Consider the following 22,463-nt stretch of genomic DNA (forward strand, 5'->3'; position numbering starts at 1 on the left):
CCCTGAAAAGGATAAGCGGAAGCGAATGGATGGATGGATGGATGGATAATTGCTGTTCTTTTGATATGATTTGCAGCAGGCCATAGTTTATTGATTTTGCTCTGACAAATATTAACATTTTAGAAATTCAATTTCCTGATCCATTTGTGATCTTTTCTATCACTTTTCCCAATGTACCTGCAATTAATTCCAGATCCTTGTCTCTGTGTCGCTCCGTGTACCTGGCCTGTACCACCACAGTCGCTGTCTTCACAGTTTCCGCCCTCCGTCTTTCTTTCACACAATGTTGTGATCATAGTCCTAGACCCTATCTTTGCATGTGATTAGTTACATTAAAATGAAGGCCTACAGAAGATGACATCAAGTCATTGTGAGCTGAGATTCTAGGTTTATCCAATTGTCACAAGAAGTCACCAGCAGGGACAGTACTTGTTGAGAGTCCGAATCAGAAGAAGATGTTTCGGACTCTGGAGGTGTGGAAAGTGACTGACCTTAGGTACCGACCAGAGGGCACGGGTCACACAGGTGGTGGGTGGGGTGCAAGGGGTCACCCATGATGACAGTGGTTTTCCTGAGAATGGAGGACATGGCAATGGCCTCCATGGGTGGCAGAGGGCAGCCAATGTTTTTCTTTTGTGGGGTTAATTACCCTCTGTGCAGCCTTTCTGTTCTCAGTTGTGGCCCCTGCGTACCTAATACCCAGGCAGTAGGAGAGTACGCTCTCCACTGAAGCACAGTAAAAGACTCGCAGCAGCTTCCGGTCTGGGTTATTCTTTCTCAGGACAAGGAGGAAATGCAGTTGCTGCTGGGCCTTCTTTACCAGCATGTTGGTGTTGTGGGCCCAGGTGAGATTGACAGAGATGTGGCTGCTGGACTCATGGACTGTTTGGGGCCAGTTGATGAGGAAATATTTAAATCAGGATCAGGTTTAAGGTGGTCCAGTTTGGTGGTAAAAATGTCTGGGATTATGGTGTTGAACGCTGAGATGTAGTCCACGAAGACCATCCTCACGTATCTTTTCCTGTGACGGCTATAGGTCTGTAGCCATGACCAGGGTGCTTGGAGGGGCTTTTTTTTTCCTGAGGGAGATGTAGGCAGGGAAGGAGCAGAGAGATTCTGTCAGATTGTCCTAGGTCATGGAGGGGTGTCAGTCTGTAGGCCTGCTTGATATCTTCACATGGTTCAGTGTCCTTACCCCTCTGGTAGGACATGTAACATATTGGTGGAATTTGGGGAGTACAATTTTCACACATGCCTTATTAAAGTCCCCAACAATGATATGGACACCCTGGTTGCTTTCTGCTCTGGTCGCACCTTTCCTTACAGGAGTATTTGGTGTGATCCTGATGGTATAATGTCCAGCTTGGTAAATCCACCTAGGCATTGGGGATGTTTGGATGGAGCCAAGATTCAGTTACAATTCAGTTTCAGTAGATAACACTCCCAGACAAAACAGTTACAGTAAATTTCTGATCAACTATAAAAATATTTTTGATGATGTTATTGTGTATTATGTTGTTTCTATGTGCTGTATTTTTAATAATAAGTTAAGCACTTTGTAATAGATTCTTGTCTAAAAAAAGTGCTATATTAATAAGTTTTAGTTACTTATTTACTTCACTCATCACCTACTTGACAGCTGACACCCTACATATCTTTCTTACCTTCAGGTCAGCCAGGAGGAACCAAATGGATGGATCTGTTGGAGGGATATGTCTGACTGATTGTCGTAGTAGTTTGTTTTGTTATTATTGTTGTTAATACAAGTATTACAGTTGTTGGTTGTGCTATTTCACTTCCTGTTTGTAGAAAGCAGCAACTTCCCAAGTCTGATGATACCTTTAACCCCTATTCCAGCTGCGAATTCACACATATAAGTGAATATAACAGCTTCTCTTGGCTCTCTGTGAAGGTGGTCGCACTTTTTCTCCTCTCCTCCTTCCCCTTATCTTCCCTGCTTAGCCTCTTGTGTCCTTGTCTTGTCTCGTGTGAATTACTTTTCCCTCGAACAGTCTCTCACTGTCGTTCTCTAAAACCTAAAAGAGAATTATGGATTTGATCAACTGGTGTCTGAATGCTATTGACACTGGCCCTGACTTATCGGAGAAATAAGAGAGCGGAACCAGCTGTTCAAACCCCCCCAAGGCTGACCACTGGAATTGAAGCGATGGGACAAGGCGCGACCTCTCACACCGAACGCAGCATGGTCAACACCTTGGAGATGCTTACAGCTGCTGTGAAGACTCAAACTAACACCATTGAGCATATGATGGGATACATCAGAGAGGGGCCTGCTCACAATGACACCCTTGAGTGAAAGTTGGATCACATCGCAGAACGGATCGCTGCAGTCGTGGGGTCTCAGAATCAAAAGAATGACAACACCACGGAACAGAAGTTTGATACCATCATGGGGAGGCTCGCGGCTCTCCAACGGGAGATCGAGAGACCAGTGTCAGAGTGCTAAATTCGGAGCTGCTCGCATAAAGGAGAAATCAACAATATTCAACATATGGACACCACGGCGCCAGCTGCTCAGGCCCAAGGCTGGAGCCCACCAAAACAGCTCCCTGATAACGACTGTGTGATGACTATTCTTCCCATCCCATGCAAGGCCACCTGGGTTGGCTGGCAGACTGTTTACTTAGCCTGATAGAGCGAAGGACACTGTCTCAGCTGGACTCTGGACACGCACACACATACACTTACACTGATAAGCACGCACTCATCCCCCTCCCTTTCCAAACGCCTTCGATGCTTGTTTCCTGTGGGGGAAGACGGCGGGTCTGCGTGCCACGCTGAAATGGTAGCGCTGTGTAGGACGACTGCTGTGTTCCTTCGGATTACCCCCCACCCCTCTATCCAACCCCTGTGGCTTGTCACGTGCTCTAATGTTGTGATGTGGACATTAATGTGCTCTCTGTGCAGAGGAGTTTTTTTATTCCTGTTCTCATGCTGTCCTCCCATAGGTGCCCAGCGTGAGAAGAGGTCTCTTTTTTTCCTCTTGTACTTTTCCCATTGTTGTGTAATTTTTTCAGTGTTTTCTCTGTAACGCTGCCGATCTCCGACTGTATTCCCATGTGATGTCTTTGTTGTGTGTGTAAGTCGGGGGGGGGGGGGGGGGTCCTATTCCTCTGCGGGGCAACCTGCATATGGCCAATAAAGCATTCATTCAATTCAATAAGTGCACAGGGAACCAGGTTTGCTCGAGCCCAGGTCCCTGACAGTACCCTGCATGCTGGACGCTGTGCCGTACATCGACATGCAGGACCCTCCGTTGTGCTGACTTCCTGCTCGGGCAGAGCAGGTCCCTCCGGCGTCATTGCAGCTGCAGACAATTGAACAGATGGTAATGGTGGTGTAGACAACGGGACCGGCGTACCAGGCTGTGAATTTACCGGCTGTCTGGGCCGGTGAGCAGCCTTGATTGGAGGGAGGAGGTGGAATTAATTAAGAAATGTGTAATACCCAAGGGGAAACCACAAAGCCACTTTCCCACAACGTGATGAACCTCTTCCCCGGGCATCTCCAGATAAATAAAATAGCTGCGGCTAAATAAATATTTACATGTAAACCAAATGAATGGCCTTTTTTATGTCTGTTTTTGTGATGTACCAAGATCTGAAAGTTTTATTTATTTATTTAAACAGTATTTATTTATTAAACAGTACATTTGCATAATGACTGAAACCAGCCCACTGAAGTAACAATGATCTGGGAGGTCAGTTCCTTGATCATTAATATACAAATTCTCATGACCATTTAGAACAACCACTGACCAAAGCACACTGATCAATGGCCATGAGTACCATTCACAGAGAGTTGAAAGACATTCCCCAACTCTCTGTGAATCGATGACACAAGGATCCAGGCCCACACAGACGGTGCGTAAATCATGGGAGGCCACATCACGGACAGGAACAGAGACACAGATGGACCGTTTAGACAGGAATAGAATAGGAATCTGTGGGAGGAAGTAGTATCCCCATCTACAAGACCACGCAAAGGAGGTATATGCTCTCTGCACTGGTATGTCATCCTTTAGGAGACCCAGATGGGCCGTTTAGACAGGAATAGGATAGGAATCCATGGGAGGAAGTTGTATCCACATCTACAAGACCGCACAAAGGAGGTATATGCTCTCTGCACTGGTATGTCATCCTTTAGGTTTATCACCATTTTCAGATCAGAATTACAACCAATATTGGTCCCATCCCACTCAAAGACCCTGCACTCATCAAACAACATTCTCTGGACAATCTCTTTTTGTTCCTCTTCCAAATGATCAAGATTCACTGGCGGATACCACGACATTGGGAGAGGTCCGGCTGACTCCACCATTATCTTGCGAACTGTTATTGCAGGTGGGCACTCGTTTGAGGCCTCAACCTCCACAATACGTTCAACTGGCTGTAAGGTGCCCAGGGCCATCTTGCTTGTCAAGGTCATATCATGTTTGGTGTCATTACTTAGAGCAGGGGTGCCCAATCCCGGTCCTCGAGAGCTACCGTCCTGCAGCTTTTAGATGCATCCTTGTTCCCACACACCTGAATCAAATGGTTTGATCTCTTCAGCATGCCATCATGTTTGGCAAAGGCCTGATAACAAGCCATTCATTTGATTCAGGTGTGTGGGAACAAGGATGCATCTAAAAGCTGCAGGGCGGTAGCTCTCGAGGACCGGGATTGGGCACCCTGACTTAGAGCAATGGTGATGTATGGGTTAGCTGGATTCTGTATTTCAACTAACCCCGTCAAGACATAGAACCGCTTTAGGGCCTGGTTGCCCAAATCATCCTCAAACAGCACTAAACAATCAAGTGGATTCATGGTTGATGGAACGGGGCACTTTAACCAGGTGACCTGTTCAGGAGGGATAATCACATCCCTTTCAACTGTTCTCAAGTACCCTTGTGTAATGTTTGGCTCTACTGTCTGAATGAAGCTTCAGACCACCTCACCATTCTCAGGGGGAAGACAGATGGCATTACACAGCAAGGTAACAAGAGTAGGTATCAACTGCTCTAGTTGCTCCTCAATGATCTGTTCCAAGACATTGAAACCGATCAATGGTTTGTCCACAGGCAAGGTACTGACGAGGACCGGAATACTGACGGAGAGGCTGGGGTCTTCACTCCCCGGTAAGTTGATCATGATGGGTACCCAGCCATCAAATGATATGGTTTCCCCGTTGACTGCGCAAACTTTCAACTCATCAATTTCCTTGATGATTTCAGATAGAGGTTGCATGACTAAGTCAGGCAAGTATCAGTCTTTCCAATGTTTACTTATGATGCAAACTTGAGCTCATGTGTCAAGTACTGCTTTCACTACTAAGCCATTCAAATTGCAATGTATGAGAGCTTTCTTACTGATTAGCTTAGCAACTGCCCCACGTTTAGTGTGGGGTGCCATAACACCAGATGTAGCGAGTGCCTCACCCTGCTGCTGGTTAACTACTTCTGATGTGACTGGCGAGGGGAGACTTGGTTTGCTACTGTTAAGGTTAGGTTGGGTCCCACATGAAGAGGACCCACTGCTTCAACCCTGTCACCCGGTAGAGAAACTGCTGTGGTGTCTCACTTTCATCTTTTCTGGCACACATTAATTCTTGAAAGAGTTCTGTACTATTTTTCTCTCTCAGGTGGGCATGGAGAAACCCCTTCAGTTCAAGTACAGTCAAATCGTCTTTATTGATTAACATATCTTTAAAAGTTCCAGGCCTTAATATCCTGAGCACTCCACGAACTATCTCTGCATCAGGGAAGCCTTCTCTGCGTCGACCTCTTGCTGACCCAGGCCCGCTGGACCCACCGTCTTAGCAACCATGGATCAGTCTCGGCTCCAACTTTCAGCTCGCATCAGCTCCCGTCCTGGTCCCAGATGTCATTTTTGGATCAGTCTCAACTGCAAGGTGTCGACAATCCTGGACGAGCCCCCAAGATTTGTTACGGGTCCCAAGGATGAAGACCATGATGACAAATATGTTACCTGTAAAAGCAGGTGAAGAGCAGAGTAAGGAAGACAGCATGTGTCTCTGTATTCCTCCAGATTGTGTCTGAGTCTGATTTATTTCACACAAACAAATGCTATATAAACACTACCATGAGCTTTCAATATATAATTCAGCAGGTTCCTCATTCACATCAATTACATTTACTTATTTCACATCCTCAGTGAAATATACTCTCTTTACTGGTTCATTTTCTCTAATTAACATCTTCTTTCATAACAGTTACTTTCCTTACTCATATCAATAAACACATCACATTGTCTTCTACAGTGTCTTACTGGCTAAACAGTTCAATAACAGTGTCAGTTTTGGCCAGCGGTCATAGGTTCTGTCCAATAATATGACGCAAGACTGGAGTAAAAGACATCCATGGATTGGCACTTTATTAATGAAGGAACATAATAGGAGCACAAGAACACTAACTATAACTAAACAAAATGGCTTCCTTTTGGGGTGGCTGTAGCTCAGGTGGCAGAGCAGGTCAGCCAGTAATCAGAAGGTTGGTGGTTCGATCCCAGGCTGCATGCCAAATATCCTTGGGCAAGATACTAACCCCATGTTTGCCTACTGGTGGTGGTCAGAGGGCCCGGTGGTGCCTGTGTCTGGCAGCCTCGCCTCTGTCAGTGCGCCCCAGGGCAGCTGTGGCTACAATGTAGCTTGCCATCGCCAGTGTGTGAATGTGTGTGTGAATGGGTGAATGACTGAATGTAGTGTAAAGTGCTTTGGGGTCCTATGGACTAGAAAAGCGCTATACAAATGCAGGCCATTTACCACTTTTATACTCTTCCGGAATAGCCCAAGTATGGGGGTTAACTAATCAAAATGAAAACATAACCCTCCACACACACAAACATGCAATTACATTAAAGCACATCACAAACATATACATATTTCCAACACGTACTATAAACAAACCAATAACATGAGCTTCACCCATTACTATATAAATTAAAACCCTCTTTATCCATACTCCCTAACCTGGCACACTGGTCTACTCCAAGAGCCCTTAAACAGGTGATTAAGCTGCTTTCACTCTTATGCTCCACATCCTGCAAGAAGCAACCAGGACAGGTGAGTACCTTATTTAGGTTACTCACAAATGATTAACTGTAAACAGCTTTAACCTTGGCTCTTCTCTGACACAGGTAGGATGGCCAGTCCCACTGTCTCTTCACCTTTACAAGCTGTCATTTTAGTTGTATGTCACATAAACCCAATAAAAGACTCCATAAGAACTAAAGTGTTTTTTCTTTATTACACTATTTTAAATTCCCAATCCAACAATTAATCACTAACAATACCAACCAGATAATGGAACCCCTGGTCTCCATTAAAAACAGCAAAACCGTCACCGGTTCTGACAGTAACCAGACAGAAAAGCAGCGCACATTTCGGTGCTTTATTTCAGTGCTTTTTTTTCCTGAGCTGTGATTCACTTTAGATTCTAGCCAATCATTTTATGTTTCCGAGGATAGTAGGCGGGTCCAGGTACGTACCTTCTTTTAGATCAGAGCTACAGATTAAAAATGCCCAAGGCGAAGCGGTCAAAAGTCTGGCTGTACTTCACAGCAAAAGATGCAAACTCAGCAGCCTGCTACAAGTGCTTTAATCAGATACTGCAATACTGTCAAAGGAGGTAACACCTCAAATCTGATGAAACGCCTGGTGACGCATAGCGTTTTTTTAAAAGCCGAGAAATGCGCCGTATTTGATAGCTTGCTGAGACCTCACACCGTGTACATCTACTGCAGGTGTGGTGCCTGTTATCGGACCCGGAATTAGCAACATCCCCCCAAAACACGAAGAGTAGAGTCCTGGCCCCTAGCCCTGCCAGTGTAGCAGAAATGATGACGGACGAAGATGGCAGCAGCAGCCGTTCTTCTCTGCGTGAGTAGCTTAATGTTGTTCATGTGTAATTCACGTTGAGTACACTATCCATGTTATTACATTAATGCATGTAAGGTGAACTAGCAAACATCATCATAGCTACATGAGTATAATTCCCTGGAAGCACAGGCAGACGCAAGTGGTTTTCTGTCACTGGTTTATTTGAAGACTTCTCTCCAAAGCTACCGTGAAAACTATACAGCATTAACAAAATAAAACTCGGCGTAAGACACAGCACTAAAGATAACACTGTACAACAAACACGATTGTGAGGAGAAAGTTGTTGGAAGGCAAAGAAACTTACAACTCAGATATCTATTTTTTACATGCGCATGGGCGGTCACTGCTCAACCGATGTGACACAGAAAAACCGCCCAGGGCATTCAGAACATCCTTTATTTACATGTATACTTAAATCAAGTTTCCACAGCAGTAGGAGTGGCATGTATGGAACTGATAATTTTTCCTTAGAAGGAGAAAACCTTTCGCTTATCTGCTGAAAAAGGAGGTACCTTTGTATGTATAGAAATTCAGACATTCCCATAAAAGGAGAGAGAGAGAGAGAGAGAGAGAGAGAGAGAGAGAGAGCCAGCTTGTCTGTTAAAACAGGAGGTATGGTATCGTATGTCACCGCATTCCTCTACACATATGGCTTCAATCTCTCTTCCTGTGTTGGTTCCAATTCACAAGCTCTTCTTCCTTTAAATGAAGCTACAACTAAGCATAATCACAAAACTAAAAAATCTCTCATCAACGATAAATCAATAAATACCTCGTTGGCTGCATGCTGCAAAAAGGGAATTAGCTGCCGTTCTTCTGAGTTTTCCTTTAACCGTTTAACTGTGTGGTACCTCACAGGGGTACCACAACAACATCATCCAGGTAGAAAACAGCATATGCAATTTGAGGAAGCAGGTACCGCTCCATGAGGTGCTGAAAAATGGCCGAGGCTTCAAATAAGCCAAACGGAAGTGTGACGAATTGGTACGAACCATACAGAGTGGAGAAGGCCGTTTTTGTCTTTGGACTCTGCAGATAAGGGAATCTGCCAGTAAGCGTTGGTTAAATCCAGCATCATAAAATAAGACAAGCAGTGCTTAACCAGTCCAGGTCAACTCAGGCATTGGACAAGCATCAAACCATGAGACCTTGTTCACTTTCTGATAATCATCACCAATGTTCCCTCTAAACTGCGCGTGTGCTCAATTGCGCACTGCTGGCACGGTCTCTGTGCAGAAAAAATCCGTGTTGCACATAAAGTAAAATTCTAACCGGAATTGAAATTAAAGTGAATACGTTAACAATTCTGTTTTGCAGTGTTAGTCAGTAAGTGACTGGCTGCTCCAGTATGGGATTAGAACAATGGCACCTCATCCCATAGTCCAGCCAATCACGTGATTCAAATTCGTATATGCGCAGCTAATCAACGTCGTTGACAGGCTATGACAGCGTCCTTATGTGCCGAAACCGGTGTTTTAGCTAGCAAAGTGGCGTGGCTAATGTGGAGTGAAGCCACGTTAATGACAACGTGTACAACCATTGGAGATGTGAGCAGGACAGATGGAACAAGTGACGTAAAAAGAGTGGACATTATACCAGGTTTCAAATTGTGTTGATAGGCCACATAAAAAACAGAGTTGTGATTAAAAAAAAATCCAGTGTTTGGTTTTCTTCCAGAATATTGTTGTTTACATTTACTGGGGGAAGAAATGGTAAAAACGTCATTTTATAAAGAAAACGTTATAAAGCACTCTCCGCCTGTGAGCAAAGACAAAACCAAAACACCCCACCCTTTCCCATTGGTCAAAAAATGTACCATGCCGACCAATCAAAACATGGCATTTGGTTGTTAAGAAACGGAAGTTGTTAAGAAGAGGAAAATTTAGGAGTGACGGCAGTGTTTTGAGATGTGAGAGATTTGCAACGTTTAGCGCAAATCTTGTATAGTTAGTGTGTAGTGTAGTCAATAGTTTTGTTGTGTGTGTCAGAACAATGAGGCGGCTGCTAAATGTTACAGGAGTGATACATCTCCTGTTGTCAGGCCTGCAGGTATCAGGCTTTTGATGTTCTCCTTTATCTCATAGTGGACAGAAATTATTTTTTGGAGAGGCACAAATAATTTGTGTGGCATCAGATTTGATGCAGAACACCTGATTGTTCTGTAAATAGTTTGAAATGTTTGTTTAAAAAAAATCCCTTAGCAGCATTTTTAGGTAAACAGCTGCAAAAATCTTTGTTGTTTGCAATACTCAGTAACTTTTTTGAAGAAGTAACTATATAATTAATTGCCCAGCATTGGTCTTTATATATTGTATTTTGCAGAGAGAGTTACAAAGTTTCAAAGTGGTGCTCCATGAGAGTCCTGTAGACGAGCAGCAGCACAATCCTGCATTGCAACTGCAAACCGCTGTTGCAATGCAGGAACATCTGCTTTATTGGAATGTGTGAGATGTTAACCACAATGACTCTTAAAAACACTGTCTCAAAGCTTCATGCCAACAGCATGTTTTTAAGAAAAATCAAACATATGTTCTTTCAAGATCATTTTAGAGTTTTTAATGAGCTGCAGGATCCTTCTTCAGTGTGAGTGGAGAACAGCCAAGTCGCCTCCTGTGATAAACCTCCACATGTACCACTGAAAACAGTTAAATTAGTTTGAATCAGAAATAATGGGTCAAACTACTTGTTCTGAGACCATTTCTTTATTTTTCACACCAAACTGTTTAATAAGATAATAAGATAAACTCTACACAGACTTCATCAAATATAACTAACACTTTAACATTATCAGGATTTCATAATACAAACTTCAAATCAACAAGAAAACAGCTGCAGAACATGTGGATCAAAATTCATTAAAAAACAACATGTGGACTTCAATGACTAAATACACTAAAGTGAAAGGAGGAGCAAAAAAATAGAGGTTTAACAGAATTTGAATTACGTAAAAGTAGTCACCTGTGATCTTTAAAATGGTTCTGATGTGTGCTGCTGTTTTTAACTTTCAACATTTCTTTGCTGCCACTGTGAATAAGATTGTGCTCTTTGCCTAATTGAATAAAGGTTACACTGACTCACTGCTCCATCTTCTGGTACTAACTGGCATTACATGGAAGTACAGCCCAAAACCAGTTCAGCTTGAGTTTCGTTTTTTCTGGACATAAAGTCACAGCAGGTGTTGTTTCAAAGCTGGTGGACAGATTTAGTTCATTTTGGAGGTTTTAAGAGCAACTGCTGTGAAAATATTTGTAGTTTTGGGAGAAAAGGATTTAAGAGAAGATTTTACAACAGCAAAAGGTTAAATATGAATGAAGGATTGAAATTTAACAGAGGTAACACATTAAATGAATACATTACCCCACATTAAGTTAATTTTGGAAACACTAAGAAAGTTCAAATAAAAGAAATTGAAATATATATCCATATCTGCAATTCTGATACATTATTGGTTTGGTAAAAAAGACATTCCTAAAACTTTAATAATACAGTAACAAGTACAACTACTAAACACTACTGTGTCCTAAGGGAACAAAGATTAAAATGTAACAGAGATAATTTTAGAGAATTAAAATCCCCCAAAGGAAAAAAAAACTTGATATGCATATCTATGCATATCTATACATGCAGCTTCCTAAATGTAACATTCAGAATTATTCACTGCAGCTCCAGAAATCAGAGCTACCTCATCAGATCCAAGTGTAGCATCAGCTGACACTCTTTACAGGAGATTCCATCTGAACTCTGTGGAGCCTGATCTCAAGGTTTTTAAGTCTGAGCCTGAAACCAGAAGAGGATCTTTCTCTCTCTTCAGATTCATTGTGATCCAGTGATTTCAGTCCTGCATGATCAGGCTGATGTTTGCACAGAGCAGATAATGAAGTGAAGGTTTTTGCACATTGGTAACAGTGAAACAGTTTATTTACAGCGTGGGATCGTTTGTGTTCGGAGTATGAACTGAGATTCCTGAAACTCTTGTCACACTGGTCACAGCTGAAGTTCACTTCCATGTGTGTACGTTCATGTTTGTTACGATGACCTGATTGTGAGAAGCTTTTGTCACAGTGTCTGCACTTGTATGGTGTCCCTCCTGCAGTGGTGAAGGATGACCCACACTGGTCACAGATGTGCTTTTTGACCACACTGTGGAAGAGTTCATGTTTTTTAATGTACTTGGTGTGTGGAAGCCTCTCCCACATTCTTTGCAGTAGTTCATTTTGTCTCCAGTGTGGCTACGTTGATGTGGTTTTAGGTCCCGTTCGTGATTGGAGGTTTTTCCACAAAGGTTAAAGAGAAACGCTTGCCCACCACCACAGTGACGACAGGGTTGAGAAATGGATCAGTGTGCTTTGCTCCACTCCTAAACAAAGACATTGTAAGTCAGGGAATTCCTTCAACGTTTTTATCCTGAACGTCGCCTGAAATAAAAAGCATCTCTGCCAACGTCCAATTACATTTTACTGTTTACACTATAAAACTCAGGTTACTTCTTCATTTTTCCAAACAGTTCATTCAGTATAACTCCATAAGTTTACTGATCAGACTTTTTCCAAACAATCAGGTTAAAATTACAAGATAAAAAATCAATACATCCTCACAGTAACTGCACTTCTAGAGTTACTTTCTGGAGTGGATCTGTTGGTGTTTTTTCAGCTGATTTGGAGCTTTAAAAGTCTTCTCACACAGGTAACATTTATAAGGTCTCTCCTCAGTGTGTTGTTGTAACTGTGCATCTGTTGTAAACAGTTTCCCACACTGATCACAGCAGGAAACATCAATTCCAGTCTGAATTCGTAGGTGAATATTTCGGTACCGTTTGTCACTGAAACTTTTTCCACAAAAGTCGCAGCTCTACGCCTTAATTCCAGAGTGGGTAACTAGATGCCTGTGTAAGTCGCTATTTAGAGCAAAAGCCTTACCACACAACTCACAGTTGTGTGCTTTAAGTCCACTGTGGATGAGTTGGTGTTTTTTTAAGGTTCCAGCCTGGGTAAAAGACTTTCCACACAAGTCACAGCTGTAAAGTTTAACTCCACTGTGGATGAGTTGGTGTTTTTCATAGTGTCCAGCCTGGGTAAAAAGACTTCCACAACAAGTCACAGCTGTAAGGTTTAACTCCCTGTGGATGAAGTTGGTGTTTTTTCAAGTGTCCGCCTCGGTAAAAGACTTTCAACACAAGTCACAGCTGTAAGGTTTAACTCCAACTTGTGGATGAGTTGTGTTTTTTCAAGTGTCCAAGCCTGGGTACAGAAAGACTTTCCACTACAAGTCACAGCTGTAAGGTTTAACTCCACTGTGGATGAGTTGGTGTTTTTTCAAGTTCCCAGCCAGGGTAAATAGACTTTCCACACTCATCACAGCTGTAGGTTTTCTCCCCTTTTTCTTCTGTGAGGTTTCTCGGCTCCTGTAAGAGCGCTGACTTCCTCGCTCCATTTGGTCCTGCAGTGGGGACAGAGATACAAAACAGAGGCAGTGAGTGAAATGCAGTCGTGGAACAAACTGAAACTCCCTTCATTGGTGGAATCAAACATGTCAACAAACACATTGTTGGTGTGTTTCCACCACCTTCTGGTGGCAGTATCACATTACAATGATGTGCTACAATGAGAGTTGTAATGAAAATGACATTATTGAAGAAATATTGATCAGCAGAGAAAATCTTTTACGCATAAGAAATTTCAAGTTCAACTGATGATATTGTTGTTTCAATGTGTGCTTATAAAATATGATCTTTGTATTTTCTTGTAACTTCTGTTACAAGAAATTAGAACTCTGAACAATATTTAAACTCCATTCAGAGTTACATACCATAAAATAATACTTTATGATTAACATAACAGTTTGATTGCTCTAATTACCTGTATTTACCTTGTGACATATTACAGGGCAAAGTACATTCTGGGTACAGTTACATCACAAAACATCAACTGTGAACACCTTATGTTACCGTGGCGTTTAAGTCCATAGGAATTATGAGTATCTACTCCCAAATTCCCATCCGGGCTACATTATTATCGGTTCATGGTATCGCTTAACTTTTACGAATATGAGTACACACACATTTTACAGTATCGGCCCCAATACCCGATACCAGCAACGGTATCGGTGCATCCCTAATTGTAACTGTGATATTTTTCTCACCTTTTGTGTTGAAGTCATTGATTGTTTCCTCTGTAGTGGCTGAGCTGAGTCCAAATGGATGAAATTGTTCCTCCGTTGCACCACCAGACTCTTCTCCTCCTGTTAATCACCTGGGGGACACACACGCAGCAGGATTTGTAAAAAGAGTTTTGATAAACACAATGCTGGACAGCAATGCTGTCATGTACATATACATATATACATGTCTATATACATATATATGTCTATATATATATATACATATATAAATAATAACACCCAGCACGCCCCTGCGGGCGGTTTATCCTTCAAGCTTGGGTCCTCTACCAGAGGCCTGGGAGCATATATATATATATATATATATATATATATATATATATATATATATATATATATATATATATATATATATATGTGCAGATCCATAGAGGCTGGGGTCTATCACACCAGGCAAGACCCCAGGTGCAGGCTGTGTAAAGATGCCCCAGAGACAATCCAGCACATAACAGCAGGGTGCAAGATGCTAGCAGGCAAGGCATACATGGAACGCCATAACCAGGTGGCCGGCATAGTGTACAGGAACATCTGTGCCGAGTATAACCTGGAAGTCCCGAGGTCAAAATGGGAGATACCCCCAAGGGTGGTGGAGAATGACCGAGCTAAGATCCTGTGGGACTTCCAGATACAGACGGACAAAATGGTGGTGGCTAACCAACCGGACATAGTGGTGGTAGACAAACAGAAGAAGACGGCCGTAGTGATCAACGTAGCGGTTCCGAATGACAGCAATATCAGGAAGAAGGAACATCATATGTCACTGCATTCTTCTGCACATATGGCGTCACTCTCTTTTGCTGTGGTGGTTCCAGTTCACGAGCTCCTCTTCCTTTAGTGTTGGGGAGTAACGGAATACATGTACCGCCGTTACGTATTTAAAATACAAAATATGAGTAACTGTATTCCGTTACAGTTACCGTTTATAAAGGTGGTATTCAGAATACAGTTACTTTGTTGAAATAAATGGATTACACTGCGGTACTTTCCTGTTTCATTTTGTCGCGGGTCAGGACTGTTTGGGTTTTGTTTGACAGCTACGTTCTGTTGTTCCAGGCGGCAGCGTTACGGTTGCCATGGTTACAGGGCGACGCTCTCTTGCTCTCTGCGACTGTGTGTTTCCTGGGTGAGAGAGCGCCTTTTCGTTGTTGTTGTTGTTGTGCTAAGCTAACAGGCAGAATGCTACAAGCATAGCTCTAAAGAATGTAGCATCATGGGCAGTGTAGTCCGTGCTGCAGGGAGAATGGACTGCCATACACATTATGGGTCTGTGAGCGCGAGGAGGGAGAAAAGGGGGAGTGGAAAAGTACGAGCTGTCATCGAGGAAAAATGGGAGCTGGAAGCATGTAAATATAATAATAACCACTTCAGCCAAGAAGAGTGCCTGACGAGCCCAGTTGTAAGTAAGCTATTAAGACTCGACTGTACACCGTGTTCGTGTTTTCCTCCGAAAACAATAAGTTCTGTTGGAGCAGTCTTTCAACGCCTCTCTCTGTCTCTCGCAAGAAAAGTTGACCCACACAACAAAGTAAAGCTATTTTTCGGCTACGAGCCGACAGGGACCCCGCCGTATTAGTCAGAGGTCCCTTTACTACAGTTCGGAGTCGCGGACCTTCAGTAATAGTAATGAATCACCCAGCAATAGTACATTCACGTTGTTGTAAAAAGCATGATAATATATTAAGTAATCCAAAGTATTCAGAATACGTTAATGTCATTGAGTAACGTAACGGAATACGTTACAGAATACATTTTGGGGCATGTATTCTGTATTCTGTAATGGAATAGGGCTTTGGAGCGTGATGTCACGGGGGTGGGCGTGGAAAGGATTTTGGCCCGATCCGCCATTTTGGGGGTCTAGCGCAAGTGAAAAGGGAGCGAAGGCACAGACAACAGCCATGGTTCGTATTTGCTGTGTGGTCGGCTGCAATGTTCGATCGCACGACCAGCAAGAAAATAAGCTTGAAAATGGTTTATCTTTTCATTCTTTCCCAACCTGGAAGCAACACGAGGCAGCTCGTGTATCGATGTTACCAAACAAAGGCGTCTAGCCTGGAGAGCAGCTGTGAGACGAGCTGACGTGCAGTTCTATTCCATCTCCAAATATCTGTTGGTGCTCCAGACATTTTCATTCCGGTAAGTTCTAAATATGTTCATATCAATCTTTATAGCCTATTAGTTTTATTTTCTATGCGCTCTGAGCTCATAGCAAATGACAACAAACATTCTACTGAGTGATTTTGCAGAACTACCTTCTATTTATAGAGTTGCTAATTATTTGGCATTATTGCAGCAAACCAGCCTATTAAATGGATGAATCACATCGTGACTGGGTTCCAGTGCTACACAAGGGACCTGCTTCAAACATACCACCATGCCAATCAGATTACTTCTTCCTTGTGAGGGTGAAGAGGTGACCCTTCTGGATAAGATGGTGAAGGTTTGCTGCGTTTTGGTGAACAGTGTGATAATAAAACCAGGGAAAAATGAAACCTGCTCCTGTTAAATACTCTTAAGTCTTGTGCTGTTAAAATTGCTGTATTTTTTCAAAAGATACAGTAAATAAAGTAATGTTAGTAGTGAGTGATATCATGTAAACACTCGTGATTTTGTGTAAACATTTTGTCATTTGTAAACTATAAAATCATTTTTCTTCTTTGGCTCTCAGCGAAGGCGGTCGCACTTTTCTCCTCTCCTCCTCACCCTTATCTTCCCTGCTTAGCCTCTATGTCCTTGTCTGTTTCGTGTGCATTACTTTCCCTGGAATAGACTCACACGGTCATTCTCTAAAACCTAAAAGAGAATTATGGATTTGATTAACTGGTCTCTGAATGCTATTGACACCCTTTTCTCAACGAGAAGTCTGGGCTCGGGAGAGCCCGAGTGCCCTGGAGGGACTTTCCCTGCCGGATACACGATGGACGGGTGGCAGAACTGGAGAGTCACGTGTCTGGCGGGACTGTCGATCGAGGACGCTGAAGATATCTATCTATTCGGAACCATGATAACAGGGTTCGTGCTGATCGGAGTTGGCTTGGCCCTGGTTTATCGGAGAAATAAGAGAGCGGAACCGGCTGTTCAAACCCCCCTAAGGCTGCCCGCTGGAATTGAAGAGATGAGATGAGGCGCGACCTCTCACAACGAACGTAATATGGTCAACACCTTGGAGATGCTTACAGCTGCTGTGAAGGCTCAAGCGTATGGGGGGAAACATCAGAGAGAGGCCTGCTCAAAATGAGACCCTTGAGCGACAGTTGGACGACATCACGGAACAGATCACTGCAGCTTTGAGGTCTCAGAATCAAAAGAATGGCAACACCATGGAACAGAAGTTTGATATCATCATGGGGAGGATCGTGGCTCTCCAACGGGAGATCGAGAGGCCAGTGTCGGAGTGTTAGGGCAGCCAAAAATTCTCCTGGGCTGCTCGCATGGAAATTTACAAAATCAACATTGAGATTGCGGACCCCCATAACGGCACCAGCTGCAGGCCAGAGGCTGGAGCCGAACAATCACTCCCTGATAACGACTGTGTTACGGCTATTCTTCCCATCCCATGCAAGGACACCTGGATTGGCTGGAAGACTATTTACTTAGCCTGATAGGCCGAAGGACACTGTCTCAGCTAAACTATGGACACGCACACACACACACTTACACTGATAAGCACTCACTCATCCCCCCTCCCTTTCCAACGCCTTCGATGCTTGTGCCCTACCGGGGAAGATAGCAGTCAACTGGACCAGCACAGATGCTGCAGGACCGGATGCGCTCTCTCTTACCCTTTACCCGCCCCTGTTGCTTGTCTCGTGTTTCTATGGTGTATTGATAGTCATGTGCTTTTGTGCTGAGGTGTTTTTTCTGTTCTCAAACTGTTCTCCCACTAGGAGCTCAGTCTGAGTGGAGTTTTTTTTCTCCTCCTCTTACCTCATGTAGTGTATTTTCGTTGTTTTTTCCTATCAGCCTACCTTCTGACATGTCTGCCCAATGTGATGTTTGTGTAAAGTTGGTCAGAAGGTTCCTTTGTGAGTGCGCATGCGCCATTAGCGTGCTGCCTGCTGTAACCCCTAATTTCCCTCGGGATGAATAAAGTATTCTGATTCTGATTCTGATAAATGACATGGATTCTACATTGTAACTGATGTGATGTTCTATAAGGTGGTTTCAATAAAATTAAAAAAAAGAGGCAAAAATTAGTTTGTTTCTTTATTCAACTTTTGAACAGTGGGACTCAGTCAGTATATATTCAGTAAATGCAAATTATTTACATGGCAGTGCACTACAGGCATAAATCTAGACCCCTAGATAAAACATTATGGTTCATTCCCACAACCCACAGCTTTACTTGTTAGGATGCCTGGGTCGTCGACCCAGGGTTTTTGGAGTTTATGATATTATTTATACTGTTGTTTTGGACTTTGTTTCTGTGTTTTGTTCTGTTTGCACTTTTTTGTTTTGTTTTGTTGTTTCTGGCTCCTTGTTTGGTTTGTTTCGAGCCCTCCGTCCTGTTTCCCCCGCCGCCCACCCTGGTTGGGTTGTTTTTGTTGTTTTTTTGTTTTTGATGTTTTGGTTTGGGCTGTCTGGAAGCCAGCCCTTAAGGGGGGGGGGGGTACTGTTAGGATGCCTGGGTCGTCGACCCAGGGTTTTTGGAGTTTTTGGAGTTTATGATATTATTTATACTTTCTAGTTTTTGGTTTCTTTGAGTTCTGTCTTATGGCTTAGAGCAACTAAAGAAGACAGAGACTGTCTTCTTTAGTTGCTCTGTCTCCCCTATCACCTGCATCCCCTTGTCTAGTTCGCGTCTATGTGTATCTTAAGTTCCTATATCCCCGTGTTCAGTCAGTGTTTGTGTGTGCCCTGTTCCCACGTCTCTGTTCCCTTTGTAGTGCCTGCTTATGAGCCTGTGTCTGTGTTATGTGTTTCCTGTTTTACTTTGAAGGTCTCTGTCTTTTCTCAGTGTGTTCAGTTTACGCTTCTTTGGTCTCGTCAGTTCTGATTTGTCCCAGCTGTTTCCCTCCTGTTACCCATTCCCTGATTGCTCCCTCTGTGTATTTTAGCCAAGTGTTTCTCTGTGTCTGTGTCGCGATCTACCGTTTACTTTGCTGTGTGTTTTGTCAATCTGCCGGTGTTAGTTTATTTTTGAGTTTTTCCAGTTATGTTATGTTTGTGTTCAGCATTAAAGCTGTTTTGGTTTAAGTTCTGTCTCCGGAGTCTGCACCTTGGGTCCTATTCCTGCCTGCACACAGCCTCACCTAACAGAAGATCGCGACCAGAACATGGACCCTGCAGACTCTTTTTCTTCTGAGTTCTACGGTGAGATGGAGCGGATGGTGAGGCTGCTCGACCGCATCGCCCAGTCCCCGGATTTAAGGACCATGGCAGTGGGGCTGAGCGCGGTGGAGGCCATCATTCGGCATAATCCCCAGCTTAGCCAGTTCGCTAAGGACACTGAGTTGGGGAACACCAGAACTGCCTGGAGAGAGCAGGTCAGGGCTATCAGAATCAGAATCAGAATACTTTATTGATCCCTGGGGGAAATTATTTTTTGTTACAGTGCTCCATTTTAAACCAACATTAAGACAAGACAGACAATACGCTAACTAAGAATAGTACAATATATACATATATATACATACATACATACATAAGTCACTTATAAATAAATATTTGGAAAAGAAACATGTGTAGTTGTAGCAGCAAACAGTGTGTTAAGTGGATGCGTTGTACAGGGAGATGGCCACAGGCAGGAATGATTTCCTGTGTCGTTCAGTGGTGCTTTTCGGTAATCTCAGTCTCTCACTGAACGAGCTCCTGTGACTGACCAACATGTCATGGAGTGGGTGGGAGGTGTTATCCAACATTGTCTTTATCTTGGACAGCATCCGCCTCTCTGACACCACCTTGAGGGAGTCCAACTCCATCCCCACAACATTGCTGGCCTTACGGATCAGTTTATTAAGTCTGTTGGCATCTGCGACCCTCAGCCTGCTCCCCCAGCATGCAACAGCATAGAGGATCGCACTGGCCACCACAGACTAGTGAGCTTGCTCTCTCCCTCACTACGTCTTCCCCACCGCTGCCGCAGGACAACGCACACTCTGCTTCATCGCCACTGCAGGTTTCCTCCCCTTCCTCACGCCAGCTGGGACCTTGTTCGCCTGTCCGTTCGCCTGCCTTTTTCCTGGCGGCTGTGTGGTCGGAGGATGAGGAGGAGGTCTCCGTTTCTCCACCGGTTCCTGTTCCCTCGTCTAAAAGGAAGCGACGCCACCGTCGCTCCTCTCCTCGGTCATCCGTTCAGCTTCCTGTCTCCGCTGGAGGGTCCGAGGGGTCCGTTCAGCCACCTGTCTCTACTGGAGGGTCCGAGGAACCGCTTCAGCCACCTGTCTCCGCTGGGGGGTCTGAGGAACCGCTTCAGCCACCTGTCTCCGCTGGAGGGTCCGAGGAACTCCTTCAGCCACCTGTCTCCGCTGGAGGGTCCGAGGAACCGCTTCAGCCACCTGTCTCCGCTGGAGGGTCCGAGGAATCGCTTCAGCCGTCTCTTCCTGCTGGAGGGCCCGAGGAGCCCCTTCCGCCTTCTCTTCCTGCTGGAGGGCCCGAGGAGCCGCTTCAGCCGTCTCTTCCTGCTGGAGGGCCCGAGGAGTCCGTTCAGCCTCACGCCTCGTCAGCTGGAGGGCCCGAGGAGCCCGTTCAGCCTTCTGCCACGTCAGCTGGAGGGCCCGAGGAGCCCGTCCAGCCGCCATTAGCCTCTGCCTCGGCTATGCCTGGTCCAGCTTCGGCCCCAGCCTCTGCAGCTCCGCCTGGTCCGGCCCCAGCCTCTGCAGCTCCGCCTGGTCCGGCCCCAGCTTCTGCAGCTTCGCCTGGTCCGGCCCCAGCTTCTGCAGCTTCGCCTGGTCCGGCTTCAGCCTCAGCCTCTGTTCTTGTTTCGCCTCCGCCTGGTCCAGCTTCGGCCTCAGCCTGTGCTTCGCCTGGTCCGGCTTCGGCCTCTGCAGCTCCGCCTGGTCCAGTCTCCGAGGGTTCAGCTTTGTCTGCCCCTGAGGTCTCCAATCTGTCTGTTCCTGCACGTCCCGCACGGCCTGCTCGTCCTGCCCGGCCTGCCCGGCCTGCACATCCTGTCCGGCCTGCTCATCCTGCACGGCCTGCACGTCCTGCTCATCCTGCTCGTCCTGCACGTCCTGCACATCCTGTCCGGCCTGCACGTCCTGTCCGGCCTGCACATCCTGTCCGGCCTGCACATCCTGCACGTTCTGTCCGGCCGATGACTGGACGTCGTTGCCGTCATGGACAGCCCTCTGAACTACGCCGCCATCATGGACGGCCCCCTGAACTACTCCGCCACCAGTGCCTCCCGCCCGGCCGGCCTCCTGACCTGCTCGGTCGCCGTCGCTGCTTCCCGCCCGGCCGGCCTCCTGATCTGCTCCGTCGCCATCGGTGCCTTCTGCCTGGCCGGCCTCCTGAACTGTTTTCTGGGCTCTTGGACCATCAGCCTCCGGGCCGCCCCCCTGAACTGCCCGGGATTGGACTATCGTGCTCTCAGCCTCCGGGCCGGCCCCCCTGAACTTTTTTGAGACTATTGCCTGGGCCTCTGCGCCTTTCGTGGGCTCTTTTGTTTGTTTGCTTTTGGACTTTGCCTGGGCCTTGGTGCTGTTGTTTTGGACTTTGTTTCTGTGTTTTGTTCTGTTGCTTTCCGGGCTCCAGTGTTTGCACTTTTTTGTTTTGTTTTGTTGTTTCTGGCTCCTTGTTTGGTTTGTTTCGAGCCCTCCGTCCTGTTTCCCCCGCCGCCCACCCTGGTTGGGTTGTTTTTGTTTTTTGTTTTTTTTTGATGTTTTGGTTAGGGCTGTCTGGAAGCCAGCCCTTAAGGGGGGGGGGGGGGGGTACTGTTAGGATGCCTGGGTCGTCGACCCAGGGTTTTTGGAGTTTGTGATATTATTTATACTTTCTAGTTTTTGGTTTCTTTGAGTTCTGTCTTATGGCTTATGTCTCTGTCTTCTTTAGTTGCTCTGTCTCCCCTATCACCTGCATCCCCTTGTCTAGTTCGCGTCTATGTGTCTTCATAGTTTTATTTTGGAGATACAGCAATTTTTATATACTGCAGGAAAAACAAAAACAATCCTATGATGCAAATTTGCAAAGAAAACAGCAGGTGCATCAAAATAAACTATTTCCAGCAGTGCAATTCGAGTTCTAAGCATCCCAGAAACTATTCAGAAAAGTCAAACATGACCAGTATAGGCTTTTAAGGCCTACAAGTAAAAAAACTACATTTTCCGCGAAAATGACATCACTTCCGGTTTTGGGCAGGAAATGGCGGACATGTGATAGTTAGCGGTGACGTCTGTTTCAATGTGCCAAGTGTTACGAACAGCTGATAGGATCGGCAAAGCGTGTTTCTGGAA

At 44.9% G+C, this 22,463-nt stretch overlaps 1 pseudogene; it reads right to left on the reverse strand.

The window, feature by feature from the left end:
- The window catches only part of LOC113010401 (zinc finger protein 850-like), a 70,168-nt pseudogene that overhangs the window by 44,491 nt on the left and 3,214 nt on the right, over window positions 1–22,463 (reverse strand).

The sequence above is a fragment of the Astatotilapia calliptera genome, chromosome 3 (assembly GCF_900246225.1).
Source record: "Astatotilapia calliptera chromosome 3, fAstCal1.2, whole genome shotgun sequence".
Taxonomy (NCBI): Eukaryota; Metazoa; Chordata; class Actinopteri; order Cichliformes; family Cichlidae; genus Astatotilapia; species Astatotilapia calliptera.